This window comes from Sminthopsis crassicaudata, chromosome 5, assembly GCF_048593235.1.
Source record: "Sminthopsis crassicaudata isolate SCR6 chromosome 5, ASM4859323v1, whole genome shotgun sequence".
Classification (NCBI taxonomy): domain Eukaryota; kingdom Metazoa; phylum Chordata; class Mammalia; order Dasyuromorphia; family Dasyuridae; genus Sminthopsis; species Sminthopsis crassicaudata.
This window is the reverse complement of record NC_133621.1, coordinates 160754797-160769365: the sequence shown is the minus strand read 5'-3', so window position 1 is coordinate 160769365 and position 14569 is coordinate 160754797. Positions and strand designations below refer to the sequence as shown.

At 36.5% G+C, this 14569-nt stretch overlaps 1 protein-coding gene across 3 annotated transcripts in view; it reads right to left on the bottom strand.

Moving 5' to 3' along the window:
• The window catches only part of FRMD4A (FERM domain containing 4A), a 733796-nt gene that overhangs the window by 483237 nt on the left and 235990 nt on the right, over positions 1-14569 (bottom strand). The window lies entirely within an intron of this gene.

Below are 14569 nucleotides of genomic sequence, written 5' to 3'. Positions count from 1 at the left end.
TATGAAAAATAAAGGAATGAAAGGGTAAAAGAAAAGAGATGAAGGAAGAAAAGAAAGAAGGAAGAAACAGCAGCAATAAACATTGAAAATATAGAGAATAAATAAAAGGGCAGCCAGGTGGCACAGTGGATAGAGCACCAACCCTGAAGTCAGGAGCACCTGAGTTCAAATCTGGTCTCAGACACTTAACACTTCCTGGCTGTGTGACCCTGGGCAAGTCACTTAACCCCAATTGTCAGAGAGAGAGAGAGAGAGAGAGGGAGAGAGAGAGAGAGAGAGAGAGAGAGAGAGAGAGAGAGAGAGAGAGAGAGAGAGAGACAGAGAGACAGAGAGAGAGACAGAGAGAGAGACAGAGAGACAGAGAGAGAGAGAGAGACAGAGAGAGAGAGACAGAGAGACAGAGAGAGAGAGAGAGAGAGAGAGAGAGAGAGAGAGAGAGAGAGAGAGAGAGAGAGAGAGAGAGAAATGTTTGATGATTGGATTCATAATAAAAATGAAAAAAATTGAATTATTGTATTTCCAGCAGGAGACACTCCTAAAGTAAAATCTTGTGGGAAGAAGAGGGTGCAAAATCTGTTGGTCCTGTTCAGATCCAGGAAATGTCCTCAATGAGTGGGATTAGTGTCTAGCAGATTCAGGCACCTAGAGTGATAGATTGAAGAAGAAGGGACACGTATCTCGGTACATGCTGAAGACCTGTACATTGTTCTCCTTTCTAACATTCTAATCTCCAAATAAAGGTTGGGTTGACAATGGAGATTGTTGCAATGATGTATTAGCAGCACTTTAGAATGGGGGTAGGGAAGGTGTTAGTGGAGAAATTACCCCATTGCAAAGCATCAAATCAACCTGTCTGTTCTTCACATTTAGAACTTCCACTGATTGATGGGGCCCAATCCCTGATAAATAGGAAGCGATGACAAGGTGGACATAGATATCTATTCAGATTAAATAATTAATCACTCTTTATGAAGGACAGACCACTGCGTCCTGATGCTAGACACACTTTCAGAAGAATGAAGTCATTGCTAACAGTGTTCACAGATTTGGGTTTTTAGAAAGAATAATTCTCCTTCTTTAGGCTAAGGCAATGAGCAAAATCTGCATATGGCCCTCATAAGTAATGAGATCCCCAGGGCAAAGCAGGTGACATCTGCTCCATGACTATAAAATATGGGTTAATTTAAAAGAGCCCCCATCTTCATTTTATAGGCAGGCAAAGGGCTTCTCATTTGGGAAGCTCAATGCAGTTTCCCCCAGTCTCTGCAGGAGGTACGTGTGATATACACTTATATACTCTCCAGTATAACCATTTGTGTCCTTTGTTTTTCATGTTGGCCAAGAGATGTCAGGAACAACTTTTTCTAAATTTCAAGAAAAACAGAAAAGCATTTTTTTAAGGGAGGAAAAGAAGAAGGTTAAAGAGGGATACACTTTGCTCCTCCGAGAAGAGAGGTGGTGGGTTGTAGACACGGAACAAAGCATGTGCTGTCAGCACAGTCAATATATCAGTTTGTTCTTACTTAACTACTTTTTGTTATAAAAGAAGGTTCTTCGGGGTAAGGGTGCAATGACAATGATGTTTTTCAAGGCATCAATAAAACAGAAAGGAAAAGAAAACAAAGGAGACGACAGCCAAGGAAAAAAGGCCAAGTATGACATAATTAGAAAATCTCTGAGGGTTCCATTTCTGTTTTTACTAGACCACTGACTTAACATAAACTAGCTTTTCCTTTTAGAGTTTAACAGAAGCCAAGGACAATAGTGGCTAGTATTTGCACCAGCACCAATCACTTGAAAACTAGACCATGACACCACATGTTTTGGATTATTTTGGGGGAGGAGAGAATGAAAAGGAATTGTTTAAACATCACACCTTATTTAAATTCGTCAAGCAGTAATGCTTTTATCCATATGGCTAATGTGTTCTCTGAAAGATATTGCAATCCCTCTATAACTTACTAGGTGCTGTTTATGAGATCAAAAAAAAAAAAAAAAAACGTCTGGGGCCTGCTCTTGTGGTGGTGACTGATGAAAGATGATGATGAATCTCTTCAAAAAAAAGTTCATTGCCAGGCTTTTACTCATTTTTTTTTCCAACTGGGTAAGCTGCTAAAGTTTGTATTCTATAGGCATATCCTCTGAGAGCTCAGGGTCACTTCAACAATATCATTTCAGAATAAAAAAATAGTGTATGTTAACACAATCACAAAAGTAAGGCAGTTATCTATGAGTCAGGAAGACAATTCTCCCACTTAGATACTGTCAGCAAAAAAGGAAAAAAAAATTAAAAAAAGAAAGGAAGGGAGGAAGGCAGAAAGGCAGGCAGGTAGGAAGGCAAGACGGAAGGAAGGAAGGAAGGAAGGAAGGAAGGAAGGAAGGAAGGAAGGAAGGAAGGAAGGAAGGAAGGAAGGAAGGAAGGAAGGAAGAAAGGAAGGAAGGAAGGAAGGAAGGAAGGAAGGAAGGAAGGAAGGAAAGGAAGGAAGGAAGGAAGGAAAGGAAGGAAGGAAGGAAGGAAATAAGGAAGGAAGGAAGGAAGGAAGGAAGGAAGGAAGGAAAGGAAGGAAGGAAGGAAGGAAAGGAAGGAAGGAAGGAAGGAAATAAGGAAGGAAGGAAGGAAGGAAGGAAGGAAGGAAATAAGGAAGGAAGGAAGGAAGGAAGGAAGGAAATAAGGAAGGAAGGAAGGAAATAAGGAAGGAAGGAAGGAAGGAAGGAAATAAGGAAGGAAGGAAGGAAGGAAGGAAGGAAGAAAGGAAGGAAGGAAGGAAGGAAGGAAGGAAGGAAGGAAGGAAGGAAGGAAGGAAGGAAGGAAGGAAGGAAGGAAGGAAGGAAGGAAGGAAGGAAGGAAGGAAGGAAAGGAAGGAAGGAAGGAAGGAAATAAGGAAGGAAGGAAGAAAAGGCTTACAAAAGCAGGAATGTTCCAGGCTTCTGATCTGGTAACTGAGTGTCATAGAGGAAGGAAAGACAGGGAATCAGGCAAGATCTCATTGGGAAGGAAAATGCAGCTGTGAGGAGTCTGGTTACCTTACCAGCTTTCCCTGTATGTCTGTATTTGAGTCCTATGCTGTGTCCCTGGGGAGAAACAGGCATTGTTCTCTAAGCTGTTATACAGATTATACCTGTAAACTGGGCAAGGAAGATGCTATATCAAAGGGTTACTGACAGCGCTGTTCTTGGCAATATCTTCTGAGACCTCCACTGTTTTTTTGGAGCGCGCTTGTTTCAAAGATCACAGGACTCTGATGCTGGGAAATATCAAATGATACCTTGTCCCTTTCCCCTTAATCTTGGCTCTAAGGTTAGCCACTTCATAATCTCATCTATTATAGACTCTCTTATGCCCTGACTTTCTGCTGCTCCCATGCTGCTGATCCTTAACTCTGGGAAATGTTTGCCATTTATTTCTTCCACTCATATCCTTAAGTCACTGGAGGGATTCATAAAACCAAGCTGACTAGACTCATCTTTTCTACCCTCTCCTTTAGAGTAATTTAGTCAGGCTTTCATTTCTTCAACCCATCGCCAACTGGTTTTCATTCACATTATTAATATTTATATTGTTCTACTGAAACAATTTCCCGTGAGTGACTCCTTTACAGCAAAATCCAAAAGGGTTTTGTCAACACATGGTAGGTATTTAATAAATGCTTCTTGACTTGGCTTCTTTGTGACACTGGGCATTGTAGATGGTCCCCTTCCTTCCTGATATCCTCTGTTTTCCTCCTACCTCTCTGATCATTTTTTTGTTTATTTTGCTAATTTCTTAACTTTTTCAAGGTTGGCAGCCAGGTGGCACAGCAGATAGAGTACCAGGTCTGTAGTCGAGAATACCCATATTCCTGAGTTCAAATCCAGCCTAAGAGACTTAGTAGTTGAGTGACTCTGGGCAAATCACTTAACACTGTTTACCTTAGTTTCTGATCTGTAAAATGAGCTGGAGAAGGAAATGGCAAACCACTCCAGTATCTTTGTTTAGAAAACCCCAAATGGAATCACAAAGAATCAGACACAACTGAACAAAAAGACCAAAAAGGCATTTTTCTCAATCTTTTAAATGTAGATGGAACCCAAAGTTATGTCCTTTGTTTTGGGGATTTCATCTACTCCCATGGTTTCAATTATTGTATTCAGATTACTATTCAGATGATTTTCAAATGTACATTTTTATGGCCCAAACTTTTAGAACTCTATTACCCTATTTCCAACAGTTTTTCAGATATTTCTGCCTCCATCTCCTATTAGTACCTTAAGTCCAATATATCCCAAACAGAACTATGAATCTTCTCCCTCAAACCTACCTCTTCTCTCACCTTTTCTATTCTGTTGATAGCCCCTCCATCTTCCTAATTACTCAGGGCCATCATTTTGGACTCATATTTGACAGAGTAGTCAATTGCCAAATCCTATCACATTTCGCTCTGACATAATTTCCACGTCTGTCTCTTCAGCTTAGCTCCTGCTGTAATTACCTTTGTATAGACTCTCACCTATCTTGCACAGATTATTATATGAGTCTTTAATTGGTTTTCCTGAATCCAGGTTATCATCTCTCCTATTCATGCTTCAAACAGTTGCCTAAGGAATCAATTAATTAATAAGAATGTATCAGATGCCTACTATTGTTTGTACCAGGCAATCTGTTGGAGGCTGGGCACACAAAGACAAAAATGAAACAACTTCTGCTTTCAAGGAATTTATACTCTATGAGGAAGGAGGAGAAGACAAGACAAAAATAAAATAGAATAAAAAATAAAAAAAATTAAAATAAGGCAAAAAAATTTAATGCATTCTCTTATTATGCTATTCTCCTATTCAAAAACTGAGGAAAGTATCACAGTAGGAGTTTATCAAGTGAAAAAAAGGGAAGATTATGCACAGTTATACAATACCTTTCTTACCTTACATTAAAGGAGTGATTCATTGCCCAAGTCAAACTATAACACTCATATTTTGTTCCCATTGCTTTACCTTTGCTCACAATGTCTTCAATGTATGGACTGAACTTCTCTCTAATCCCATCTTCATCTTCTTCTGGAATTCTTTCCCTCCTTCAAAACCAAATCCAGGTGTTCCCCTGTCCATGACCCCAAAAACCTTCTTGGCCCTTGTAGTTGAAAAGTAATCTCTCCCTCTTCAAACTTCTCATTGAATTTTGCCTGGAGTACTCTTAATCACTTATGATGACAATCCAGACCATGCTTATCATTTAGCCATCCTCCAGGAAACCCAGCTTAATTTAGCATGGGCATCTTGGCATCTGTACAGAAGACATATTCTGTTTCCTCCCCTCTTTTCACCTTTAGTTTTTGCTCTAAAATATTAATGAAATTAATGCTGGTGTTATTAATATAAAGGACATGGCAATTGACTTTCTTATAACTCTAATCACAATCCCACTGATTTTCCAGCAAAAATTCTCTTACTTAGTCACCATTCCTAGATATGCTATAGTATCCTCCTTAGTATGCAAACTTTTTGATGTCAGAAACTGTCTCCCTTTCATTTTTGCAATCTCAATATCTAGCATTGTGCCTGTAATATATACTCTCTTTTTTTCCTTGCCATTTGTAAACAGATATATCTTCCTATTACTTAGTTTTTTGAGGGCAAGTGTCTGAGTTGTGGCTTTCTTTGAATTCCTGGGACCTTGTACAGTATTTTGTATTAAGTAGGTACTTAATATTAATAATAGCTACAATTATTACAATGTTTTAGGATTTGAAAAGTGCTTGACATGTTATTTCAGATAAACCTAGTAAGGTAGATCATATTATTATTCCCAATTTACAGAAGAAAAAAAAATTAGAAAGATTAGGTGATTTACAACAATAGTATGCAGAAAGAGCAGTATTTTAAACTGTGTAGGTATTTTTCCTGTTTCTAAGACCCATATTCTTAGCTAAACCATCTGGATGTTAAGATTTTATTTACAGAGATGATCTGAGAAAATTATGTAATACAATATAATAGTTTACAAAACAAAACAAAAAAATTGTCCCAGGACTATTTCTACTTGGACTCCATAAAAATGAAGGAGGAATTTGCTAACCAGAGAGTTTTTCATATCAATGAAATTACAGGTCTAATTTGTAACTTAGAAGTAGCAGCAGTAGCAATCATAATAAAAGTAATGGTAGTAGAAATAGTCGTACTCTTAGTAATAGTAATAGTAGTAGTAGTAGTAGTAGTAGTAGTAATAGTTGCAGAAGTACTAGTAGTAGTAGTAGTAGCACCAGAAGTAGTAGTTGTAGTAGTAGCAACAGTGGAAATAAATCAAGTAGCAGCAGCAGCAGCAGTAGTAGCAGTCATATTAAAAATAAAGATAGTAGAATTATTAGTACTATTAGTAAAAATATTAGTAGTTGTTGTATAGTAGCAGTAGCAGTAGAAATAGTAGTGGTAACAATAACAGCATCAGTAGTCATAGTAAAAGTAATGGTAGTATAATTAGTAGTACTATTAGTAATAGTAATAGTATCCATAACAGTAGCAGCAGCAGTCATAATAAAAGTAATGGTAGTAGAAATAGTAGCAGTAGTAGCAGCAGCAGTCATATTTAAAGTCATGGAAGTAGAAGTAGTAGTAGTAGTAGCAGTGGTAGTAGCAGCAGTAGCAGTGGTAGTAGAAATAATAGCAGTAGTAGCAGCAGCAGTCATATTTAACAGCAGCAGCAGTGGCAGTAGAAATAGTAGCATCAGCAGTCATATTTAAAGTAATGGAATAGAAGTAGCAATAGTAATAGTAGTAGTAACAGTAGTTACAGTAATAGTAGTAGAAGTAGCAATACTATTAGTAATTATACTGTAGTGGTGGTGGTGGTAGTAGCAACAGCAGCAGTAGTAGTAACTGGGATGATGCTTTAAAAAACAGTGGTATACAAAGAGATGGAATTCCTCACTTCCTGACTACAAGTATCAAACCTAATTAGTACCTAGTTCAACCTGGGCTTTCTGGCTACCTGGGCGACCTTGAACAAATGACCTTCAGTTTTCTCATTCTCCAAGTGAAGGTTTTAGGTTTGAAGGATCCTAAGTCCTTTCCATTTCTGAATCTAATGTGCTTCTGCTAGAGAAAGCATAATATATATTCTGCTGTGGAAGTGTTTCCTTGTGCCAAAATCCCTTGGCTCCTGGCAGAGCCCATTTAACAGTTGTGACCATATGCTATACTTCTACCAGCTGCTAAGGGAAATTCTCTGAATATAACTCCTAGGGGCATGGAAAACTTTGCTAGTTTCTCCTGTTTTTCCCCCTAAGGATCATGACTCCTGGTAGGGAATGACAATTTCTGGGAGTTCACAGGACAATTGCATTGAATTCAAACTTTTTCCCCCTTTTTCTACAATTGCAAATGGTTCAAAGGAGTACCCATTTTTACAATAAACTGCAAGTTCGTGTCCTTGTTTCTGTGGAAAATCTTATAGGGAATATAAAAATCCTAGCCAGATTTCAGAAGCTAGACAAACTGATGGATTCCAGCTGCTCTTTCTAGGAAGGCACACATTGAAGCCTAAGCTTTCAGATAAAACTTTAGATTTTCTAAAGTGTTCAACATTCATCAGGGGCTGTTGCTTAAGTGGCATACTTTTATTTAGGTAAATCCTTGGAGACTTTCACAAAAGATGCTCTCCCTCTCTTTTCAATGAGGCTTCTCACTTTGATCTACAAGCTCAAATATAATTGATATATACCTTATCACCTCTGGGTATTTTAAAAGCTCGGTTGTAGTCTATACATTCTTATGAAGCGTTTGCCATTGCAAACACTTTATCAATATGAAAGAGTCCATATTAAAAAAAATAGTTTGTCTTCCATTTAGAAGGTGATCTGAGCAAATAAATAAAAATGCTTCTTGTGTACAACCCATGACTTCCTTTAGCAGGCAATGGAATAGAATGAAAATGAATTTATTGAATACTTACTTTGCTCCAGTTTACATGATACTAAGTTTTGGGGGATTCAAATATGAGCATGATGAATTATGAATATGGGGATTCAACTATAAGAAAGTACCTTCCCTCAAGAAACTCCCATTTTAATACAGAATATGGGAGGACAATACATATGAAGAATTGTGGTCAGAGAAGACTTTAGTGTTGATTTGATCCCAGTTTTCAGAGTTAAAAGAGGAAATAGGATTAGAAGTAAGGCTGGAGGGACACAACGGTGTGTAAAGAAAATGGTCAGAGAGAGGGGTAATGATTCTTGGCATAGGCAATCTATTGTCAGTATTCTCTGATATGAAGCTGAGAGTTCCATGACAGAAACTTGAAGTCCCCAGTAGGTGAATGCCAGAGAACAGGAACAGAGCAGCACAGAGATGATGGTTCTGGGTCCAGGCTACATATGGTAAATGTTCTCCATGAAAGGAAGCAGATTTGAACCCATAGATATCATTAAGACTTTGGTAGGATGAAATCCATGACAGAATATGGTTGTGGAAATAGATCTTACTTAAAAGAACATCGGATAAGTAAAAGGCAAAGAGAGTATTAAGAAGGTAGTTTTTATTTTATTAAGAAGATAATCAAATGGGCAAGGAAGTATATCTTAAAACAGAAGTCCAGCGGCTCCTGGGCTCTAGCTTAGGTTTCTGACTCCCCTTATCCTGCCATGGAGTTAGATTTATTTTATTTGTTATTAGTTTATTAAGCATTTATTAAGTACTAAGAAATGGGGAGGGTACTCTCCATATAGCTTTGCTGCCACCTAATTATGTGTCCTAGCACAAGGTTCCTCCAACAGAATTACAAGACTGGGGTAGGTGGTCTCCTAGGCCCTTTTTGGAATTGATATTTTAAGATTCTCTGACTAGGGACCGCCTCAGCAGTGGAAAAAGATATGAACCCTGAGGATCCAGACCACGCTTGCGGGGGCAGGGAGGGGGACACTTCTGCTGAGCAGCATCAGTTTTCAGGACAGGAGAAAAAGGAAGCTTGACAGGATGCTGCTCTCCTAGACCTCTGTTACAAACGAGAGCTGAAGAAAGTCAAGTTAATGGAGCAGCTCAGCTCCATCAGGAACATGGCATGAAGTCATCAAGCCCCAAACTGCGCGACTTGGGGGACTGTTGCCATGACTTTCCCAAGCACTTCCTCTGATCACCGGCTAGGAATATTCTGCTGCCTGATGGATCGGCTGCCGCTTTTCTTTCCTTGTAAGCAAATGTGATAACAATATTAAGCAATTACAAGTAATGTCACCCAGCTGCTTCTCCACTGCCTTTGAGATATTATTTCTTAACTGCCAAAATAATTACAAAGTTATGAAAATGCATTATGTGTAGTGTGTGTGGTCTAGACCCCAGTGCCGTGCCTTTGAACCAAGAATGCAGCTCTGCTTTCTACCCCCGATGATTGATGATAAAATCACATTTACCTTCACTTCCTGTTCCCTCCTATGTATTCATGTCTTCCTCATCTCTCCAGTGCCCCTTTCCACTCTTCCCTAACCTTCCATCGTGTGCTCTGAATATCCCATCTTATCCTTATCAAACTGCCTTTCAGTGTTAGACCTGTGTCCTCCAACCAGAAATCACCTTGCATATAGGTGATTTATACACACACATATATACTATACAAATATATGTAATATATATGTATAAAATGTATAAATATGTGCTAATTGTATCATAAATATAGTATATAACACATCTATTGATACTTAATATACAATATATTATATATTCATATGCAATATATAAACACACAATGCATGTATACTATTATATTATATATTACATATTATAAGCTATGTATTAGTATATATTATATACATGCATAATTATGCATAATTATAATATATAACATAATGTATATATTATGTTATACCAATTATATATTATATATGTATAATATATACATGTATAATTATATATGATATAATTATAATATATAACATGTTTTATATTGTGTTATATGTTATACCTATTATATATTATATACATGTATAATTATATTATATATAATTCTAATATATGTAATATATACTATATAAATACTACATATAATATGTAAATGTATAATTTGTATAAATATATGTGATAATTAAAATAATACACACATATGCAAACACATATTGTTTTCCCACATAAAATGTAATATTCTTGAAGGCAGACCCCATTTTGCTTTGTTTTTTCTTTGTATCTTTAGCACCTGGTGGAGACTAACAACTCTTTTTCCAGTTCTTTCCCTCACAGACTTTATCCAGGGGAACAAATTGTTGGTTGTCACGCTTACTTCTACTAGTACCAAATGCTGGCTAACTGCCACCAATGTACAAAAGCACCTTCCCCCTTCCTGCTGTCCTCCCCAAGAGCAGTCTTTAGGATCATTAGACACAGCAATTGCCTCTGCAGGTACTGTAGCCCCATCTCCTCAAAGACCACTCAAAGACTCAGAAAGCATGGTTCTCATCACCAAAGCCCTCAGCAGTGTCAAATGATTCTATATCAGAAGAGGAGATGATTTTATTAATAGAGATGACACTAGAGAAGATGTATTGCTATCTGCCATCCAGCTGATCCTATTGAGCCTTTCTATTTGCCCAATGCTAACATCTCTTTTATGTACTATTTTTCCTATTAAAATGTGAGTTCCTTGAGAGCAGGGATTGTTTGTTTTTCTATTTGCATCTTTACCCCTCAGCTCCGGGTTTTTATAAAATAACAAGTACTTATGTTCTTTCTCTTTCATTCATCCATCTGTCCTATGCAGAGTGCCTGGTAGGCACTTAATACATACTTGTGGAATTGACTTGGATTTCCCTCCAGCACTTAAAAATATGGATCTTTGGAAAGTCTTTCTTGTTCTCTGTGCTAAGCATCATGAGGTTTATGGAGGTTCAAACAGATCAATGAGATGTTCTGAGCTCCATAAACACAACCACTTAAAAATACGATCAGAAGTGGTACAGCCTCTTGGCTGCTATGTTCTGTCTACTAGGGGTTTAGAATGGGAGCTGCTCTGTTCTCCCAAAAGGATGACAGAATGAGCTGAATTGGATTACTGAGTACTTTGGGTGATGATCCCCTTTAATGTTCTCTTTAAAAATCTGGAAGTCAAGGACCCCCATGAATCTTATACAACTTGTATGGCAAGTTATTCTTAAAGTGTCTTTTTTTTTCTTAAGAGCTAAAAATCTTTGGGAAATCAAATTAGGTAATATTTGTAAAGTGCTTAATACAATATCTGGTATTTAGTAGGGGCTTAATAAATGCTGGCTCTCCACACTTCCTATATACCATCTCTTGCTTCTTTCTTTCACCCAAACTATTCCCCAATGTCTATTATTTCTTTACCTCGATTTTATTAGAGCCCTTATCTGCCTTAAAAGTTCAGCTGAAGTACCACCTTATTTCATCTTTCCAATCTTCCCAAACTCCCCTACGCCACCTTCTTGTCCCAGTTATTCCACTTTCTCATTGAAATTACTTTGTATATATCCTCTGGGGAAGGTCTACTGGGAAGGGTCTCCCTTTGTTGAATGAAAGAATCCAGGAGCACAGATTCTTTTCTTTCAGGCCAAATTTTTTTTAACCATGTGGGCCAAACTATCCTCAAATTCAACCATAAACATGGCATTCTAGTTGCATACAAGTCTTTATAAGTAATTGTGTGTAGTGTTCTTGTAGTTTTTATCTAAGTAATTGTGTGTAGTTTTTTGTAGTTTTCTGGAGGTCTTGGATCAGCTTTTTTGGTCTTTTTATTCCCAAAGTCTAGCAGTGTCTTGCACTGCTATATGTCTTGAATATAGTAGTTCTAAATAAATAAATATTTTTGTTGCTGTTCTCCTGGTTAATTTCTTTGTGCTGTTTGAATTTCCATAAAATGAGACTTTGATCAATAAAATATTTGCTTACTCTCATTTTTATCTACCTATCTTGTACATAGAAAGGTTTATTCATCTCTTTGTATCTGTCTACATTTATATTTATTATTATATTATATTGATATTTATAAAAATAGGTTTTTCTATTGAGAAAACAAAAAAGTGAAACTATTCTTATTTAAGGAACTTATGTCTATTGAGAGAATATTAACATAGCTAAGATAATTATGAGAAAAGAGATTTTTAGAAAAGCATTATGGAATACTTATGTTATTGTGCTTTTCTTTAAGTGCTATATGAGACTTGGGATAAAAACTGAAGTTTGTAACTTTAGAGGGAAAGTATTCCCAGATCGCCAGGAAGCAGATCTGCAAGAGAGGCAATTCTACTGAAATGTGCACTCTGCATACACCCTCCCACATTCTTAATATGTTTCTCTAGTCACATATCAATTTCCATCTGAGAATATTCAAAACACATTATCTCACTCTATTTTAATCACCATGGGTGACTGGGAAGTGTCCAACTGAAGCATCTCTGCTTCACAAAGGGAAGAGCTCAAGTTCAGAGGCATTTTCTTCATTTGGCTGATGAAAAAAAATGAGCAACCTTTTGTTAAAGAGCCTCAGGAAAAGCTTATTGATAAAAACACAGCAATAATTGTAGGGACTAAATGATTTAACTGCCATAGGGAACTTCAAGGTAAAGAAACTCTACCAATTTAGGAAGACATCAGCAAGGAAACTTAATTGTCTCAGAGCAGGAATTCACAAAGTCTTGTGCCCCAGGACCCCTTTATACTCTTAAAAATCATTGAAAATCCACAAAAAAATTTTGCTTATGTATTACAAATTATAACTGTTGTAGATGATATTATTATGGTATAAATTATTATAAATTATAAATGTTATATTAAAAATTAGAATTCTTAGTCTTAGTGTTAAGAAAATAGTTTTGACTTTGCTTCAGACCATGCTAAAAATGTGTGCTAAAAATAACAAGAATAGCTTATATTCTATGTCTTAATGGGAGAGAAGAGTGAAGAATGAATAAATTGTGCTAAATCTAGGATAAGCTATCACACGTAGAGGACAATAGCCATCTTTGGCACCAAAAATAAGGCTCAAAAGAGGAAATATAATAACAAATATCTGTAATATACCACATACTCATGTGTAAATATTAAATTATATTTGTGCAATGCGTTATACTTTTCAAATTACTTCTCTAAGAACAAACTTGTGAGGGAGATAATTCAATTTTTATTATCCCTATTTTTTAGATGAAGAATTAGCTCAGAAAAATTAAATGATTTCTTTACAGATATATATCTAGTAGGTGGCAGAGCTGAAACTGGAACTAAGATATTTTAAATCCAATCCTAGTGTTCTTCTACTATATGTCCTTCCTATCTCTCCTTCCTCTTCCTCTTCCTTGTATCCCTTCTATGGCTTATTCTTGTTCTCACTATGGATTTATTCATAAGTATATCATATGTATTTGTATATATGCACATGTATGTAATGTGAATATGTATACATTACACACATGTATATGTTTGTGTGTATACCTGCCTACAAATACCATATCTGTAGCAAGTACATGAATGATGTAATAAATACAAATTAAATAATAGTGACCTCGGGAGCTCTCAAAACCTTATAAAAACTCTTACTAGAAAGACTAGTGCCCTAGAGATCTCAAGAATTAATATCTAAGAGAATATCTTTAGTCTAAGAATCTTTAGCTTTTGATCCAGGTTGAATATGATACAATAGAATCTTGAGAACCCAAGAATTATAACCCTCTGTATGAAAAAGGGAAAAATATTGTTTATATATTTAAAAATCAGCATATTTTTATGCTCAATTTTCATTGTGTTTACATTCTATCATGTTTGATTCAATACTGAGCCAAATATTTGTTCTTCCAACAATGACAATGCCAGGATTCAAGATCTCCTTAAGTTCATATTTTTTACTCTGGACCATGATACTACCAAAATATGGGGATATGGAAGATAGGCAACAAGAAGAGAGATGAACAACAGAGAACAAATTCTCCTGCTTGGAGAAGAAACCTGAAGAGGAAGGAGAGTGGAAACAAAATGTGACTTCTGGTTTCTAGAGAGCAGTCAGAGATTTTCTCAGTCAACACCCTTTCCTTTTGCTGTGTTATCTGGTTCAATTCCATTCAACTCTGATGAAATCCAGTTAGGAATCACTGTCCCTCAGATTTTGTTTTATCAAGGAGCCTGAAAACATACAAACAATAACAAAAACAACAAATAAACAGAATGTGTGATTCATGAGTTTCATATACAATGCTTTTCGGTTCTTAGTAAAGGGGTTAATGGAATTGTGTTTTTCCCTAGCCTGAAGGGGAGACTAAAGTACTACAGAAGCAGAAGCTAATAATAAGGAAAAAATGTTGTTACCATGAACTGTATATTGTCATGAACATTTGAAGGATTGCATGGTTCACTGACCTGTTTACCGAGTAATCTGCCTGGACAGAATTTTGCAGTTTTCTTGACTGTTGTGCTCCTGGGATGTAGTGAATTTACTCCTTCTGTTTTCTTACCCTCCCCTGCCTCATCATTGACTGGTGAATCTCCCAGTCTCTCTGAACTGTATTTGTTATATGTACTTTTATAATGGATGTTATCTCTAAAAAAAGATAAAAAGATTTATATTGCATTCTAAGTTGGTATTTGCTATTAAGTAGTGGAATACCAAATG